We start from the raw sequence: 5,600 nt of genomic DNA on the forward strand, positions 1-5,600 counted from the left end.
CTCCGTCTGAGAGAGGAGCCAGGAGAGGGTTATTGGGGGGTGGACCGTAAAACACAAGAGGATTTTAGAAAAAGGGGCACAGTCTCAATACAGTGACGTCATTATACGTTAGCTACACAAAACCCATCTGTGTGTTAATGTTTATGCTAATTCATTTTAATAAAAGGTGGTTGCAGCAATCCTTTTCAATCTTTAGCCTTTGAAAAATGTAATGCTATAGGCCTATGCTAGATGGTCAGATCACAGGATTGAAATGTCCACCTTAAGCAGTGTGATTTCCATTGTTTCAATTCATTGATAATGAAGTCTGCATCAAATACATGAGATCGGATTATTTCTACCGATGGCCTACTATCACTCCCACCTATAGGCCTGCTTCTAGATATAAAATACCCGCAATTATACACAACATTACAGTAACGTTAGTCATTGGGGTTTTCAGCGAGTCTTATTGTTATTGGATCTTGAGTTGTACACCGTTGCACACAATTGTGTGCACTACGATATTGTAGATCTAACTCCTGATGTGATGAATCACCACGACTCAGCGGACATCCACCGCCAGACCCAGTGGGAAACCCAGTGGGTTTTTAAGCGCCTGTTAAATATAAAGAGCGAGGATATAAGACTTTGATGACAATTTCCTTTTTCCGAGGCCCCAGCTCGGAAAAGGAAGTTGTCATCAATGTCTCACACTCGTATTCTGTTTCCGAGAAGTTGCTTTACTCTTCCCGGCCAAATGTGGTGCGGACGATTAGTCAGCACCCTGCCTTGTGCAATATTAAAGCTCACCAACAGGCCTACAAAGCTATCGGGATTCAACACATGTTACTTAAATAGTCTTTCGGATAGAAGGCCCCCAATCAAGTGTATTTGTTTAGCTCTTAATTTCTGTGTCAAACCGGTGAGCACCTTTGAGTAACCACGTGTGATGTAGTTGTAGCTGCAGTTTCCGTCCTGTAGGTGGTGCCACTGCTAATAAACAAGTCACGATGAATGTAGCCTACAATAAAGCGTTTATTATGCTTTGGTAAATGTTGTTTTTTCTCATGCAAGACACACACACACACCCACGCTTTTCACTTGTGTCTACAGACATGCAGTATCCTGTATGCTGTTCAGACATGCAGTATGCTGTTCATATTTAAAAGCAGCTCTGATGTGAAGATATTGATTCTGAAGGTGCGCTTAATTTAGATTCTCCTCCTAGCGGTTATCAGTGGTAATGAGTGGGAAGGCTGACAGTATGGTGGTCTATGTAGATAATAAGGCTTTTTAACAACGCTGTCATAATTTGTAAAATGGATGTTTTTCCCTGTTATTTTGAATCGCTTTTTTGATTAATTATATGTTTGTTTGTTCCTGTATCTTCTTTTTTGCACTGTTTCCATTCCTTCCTTCCTAATTGTTCTTCCTCTCAGGGGAAGACTGATGACGGCCCGTCCGTCGGTCCCTTCGTCAATATGTCTGCCTTTCTGTCTGTCTTAAGGTAATGAATATAATGATAATAGGGATAGAGGGACTACCATAAGAGATATAATTAAGAAACAGATTTATTGTGAAGTGTGAGATCCATAAAGAGGGCTGTTTTACATACGCTGGTCACATTTTTGGCAGACTAGTAATGGGGTTGCCAGTTCCTTTGCTGTTCGACCCACATATGTCAACGATGGGCCCGCCACCTGATCGCCATAGAAACCTAACCTCTGCCATATTTGATTTTGATCACACAGAGAGGCTCTCTATATTCTCTCCTCCGCGTTGGATTGCCTGGGAGAGGGGGGGGGGGGTTGTCACGTCAAATGATTTTCAGAGATGGAGATCAATGGGGGCCGATTGTATTCATCATGCATTCATTGATCCTTTATTCATCATTCATTCATTGATCCTTTATTCATCTCTCCTTCTTTCCTTCTTGCAAGCATCCTTACTTTCTAATCTATTCACTCGTTCATCCACTGAGAGGGAGAGTTTTGTTGTTTATGTCGTTGCTTTGCACTGCGGTTGTGTATTTACTACACTGTAAAGCCCCTACAAATAAACATGTGTTGATCACTAAAGAGGAGAAAGAGGTGATGTCTCAAGAGAAGAGAGTAGGCGAAGGTGCTCATTGGTCAGCTCGGACTGTACTCTCAATGGTCAGGTTGCATTGGTATGCTCTCATTGGTCAGCTCTCAGGCTTCAAAGGCAGAAGGTTCTGGGTTCAGGCTTGTCAGTGGCCACTATTAGTAGTAGTAGTATTTACATTTTTCGTCTTTAATTATGTTATGTAATAAGGAGTTGCTATTGTATTGCTGTTGTGTAATAGTGGTTGTCTATTGACTGTAGAGTTATATTCCGTCTCCTTAGGATTAAGCTGCTCTTGTTCAATGTGTTCAGTTACATTTATTAACACACCTTATCTATGCAAAGTATATGAAGTGGAAGAATACTGAACAAAGCAACAACTGACGTCATAGTCTACTGGCTAGTGTGTTTCACTTTATACTAATTTCCACTCTTGTGTAAAATAAGGCTGCAAAGACCTTTAAAGACACATAAATAAATAAAAAATGGTATAGTAAAGAATCCCATAACAAAATATATAGGATACCCACTACACAACAACATTACAACATAGTAAACGACCACAGAACAACAATATAACAAAATAGAAACAACAAGACAACAACATATATAGTAAAACACCACATAACAACAACATATATAGTAAAACACCACATAACAACAACATAACAAAAATACACATAGTAAACAACTATATTTGCAATATAGACAACAACACCCATAGGAAACAACCACATAATAAACCCATAACTTAATGCATAGCAAACAACAACACAACAACATATATAATTAACAACAACACAACAACATTATATAGTTAACAACCACACAACAACAGAACAACAAATAAACAACATGGATAGTAAACACCAGATTAGTATAGCCAGCACACCAGGGCCCCCCCACTGCCCCTAACCGGGGCGTCTGGACCCCTCATGTATATAGTCATCGTATAGTCTACGGTCCAGACGCCCATGGCTCACCTTGCTCTGGAACAGGGATCGATGCCTGGGAGGGAGGCCTGGTCTCCTAATTACTGCCTTCTGGTACGTCAATGCCACGTCCCACAGGAGCACGCCAAAGGCCACAAGGACACACACCAACCCTGTAACCCACCATTCATAATGTGTGTGTGTGTGTGTGTGGGTGTGTATGTGTGTGCATTTGTTTGTTTGTTGGTGTATAGCCAGTGTGCATACATGAGTGAGTCAGTGAAGGAGTGAGTGAGGTAAGATTGTGTGTATGTGAGTGGGTATAAATTGGTGTATGTGGTTGTGTATTTGTTTGTGAGTGAGTGAGTGAGTGAGTGAGTGAGTGAGTGAGTGAGTGAGTGAGTGAGTGAGTGAGTGAGTGAGTGAGTGAGTGAGTGAGTGTGTGTGTGTGTGTGTGTGTGTGTGTGTGTGTAGTCGTGTGTGTGTATTTTACAGGTCAGTGGAAACTATTGGAGAAAATATTATACTTGTCTCCTTTAACAACAAGTTTACACCCAGATATCATAAATCAGTAGCTAAGGACGTCCGCTTTATGTTAAAATGCCATCGCAAATATATCGTTTTTTCATAATTTCTCAATCATTTTGCTTGCTGTCACTGCTCAATTATAGCGTTTCAATTCCAATACGTAAGCAAATCATTTAACTTTAATATAATTATGAATGAATTAAATAATCTCACAGGAAATATTTTACATTGTCACTGGCAAGATATTATTGCAAAACCAGGCTGTGTGGTAATTCTGAATGCAATGTAAATGTAATTTAAGTAGATATACTTCTTTAAACAAAGAATGCCGATCTCTTCTTTTTAATACTGTAATGAGTGAAATTATAATTGAAGCACAACTCCATCAGCCTATTAATCATCTGTTCTGGGTGAGTTGAGAAATACTGCTCAAGTCAGCATCTCTGGAGGATTTTCTTTTAATTGGGATTGAATTATGGACCCCAGCTATGAATAAGACTATGGCTAAAGTGTGTATCTACAATCCCCTTACAGTAGGTGCACTGGGGAGCTGATAGTGATTTTAAACGAGGAAAGCTCTAATTATAGCTAAATACAAAAAAGTGTGCAAAATGAAATAATACAATCCTGATAATACAAGACCTAATACGATGTAATAAAAGTGTAATAAAGAATTATTTTTAAAAAATCAATTAAATCTAATCATATTTAAAGGGTCTCATTGAGACTATATAAAAAGCCATTTCTATAATTATTTAGTACCAATCAACTGCCAGAGGGCCCTTGTTGCTAGGAGACAAAACAAAGGGAGAAATTCTGTCACCTTGGATGGTGGATATATGCTTTGATTGGAATTACTTCTCCTGCACGTCTTTTAGTCACAAGCCATCGTCAAATTACATTTGTAGGTCACCAGAATGAAATGTAATAATGCAGTTCTGATGGCCCTTATTATAAATCAAATATAACGAAGATCCTGAACCATCAGATATTTATGATATTTCTCATAATCCTGTTCCTATGTTATTAAATATAACTGTTATAGTCTAAAATATAATTTAAACATCTAAAACTAAACTGATGAATGCCTGAAATGAATGCCTGTGTTGTAATTACGGGGAAAATATCCACGCTAAAAAATGTCTATATATATTTAACGTAAGCCAATCATACTTTTTTTTTGGTGTTGATCTTTTGGCTGAACTAGAGATTTGATGAACTTGGTGTTATGAGGCCTTTCAAAGTGTCTAATATTGTGATATCAAATATTTATATATATATATTTTTTTTATAAATATCAATATTTTTTATACCAATGAGATTGCTCGAAATAAATGTTTTTTTTCCGACAAATCTGTACCCTTTGTTTAAAAGTTAATTTTTTTAAGTACCTGTGTTTCTAGTTTCTGAGAACTTTATGAGACAGTCTGCTAATTTGCATACGCGTGACATTTTGGATTCCTTTTAAAGCTGTTGGAAGGTCCCCAAAAAATGAGGACGACCGCTTCTCCAAGGCAGAGTCAGGCCAGGGCAGATGAAAGATGAGACGAGAGAAGAAATCAATGACAGCGATGGAGCTTTCATCTATTAAAGAAAGGTCAGAGATCCCCTTATATATCAGTGTAGAGGTACACCTAGAAAGGCTGATCTAGACACAAAGGCCAACAAAAAACAGGATTATTTTATTTTTTGCCAGTAACAGTCTTTCTGTCAGGAGTGGATTCCAAAATGGAGTCCATGATGCAAAAGATTATCCTTTGCATCATGTATCAACACGTCAAAGAATCTTGGGGTTAAGTCCTCTGAACAAAATTAATAATTAAAAGTCAACCAAATCCAAGAATTTATCTCATGGATTTTCTAAATTTTTTTTTTTTGCGTGTTAAACATATTTAGTGATTTTATATATTTTTCAGTTCCTTTAAATGATAAACCAAGTGTTTTTTACGATTGAAATTGTGTTTTAAAGAAAAACAAGGCGAATGTATCCTCTCAAAATTTTAATCAAAAGAAAATGAATCATTAACAAGTTTATAAAACAGTGATCCAGTTACATAAATAAATTGATATTAC

The sequence above is a fragment of the Micromesistius poutassou genome, assembly GCF_964030765.1.
Source record: "Micromesistius poutassou genome assembly, chromosome: 18".
Classification (NCBI taxonomy): Eukaryota; Metazoa; Chordata; class Actinopteri; order Gadiformes; family Gadidae; genus Micromesistius; species Micromesistius poutassou.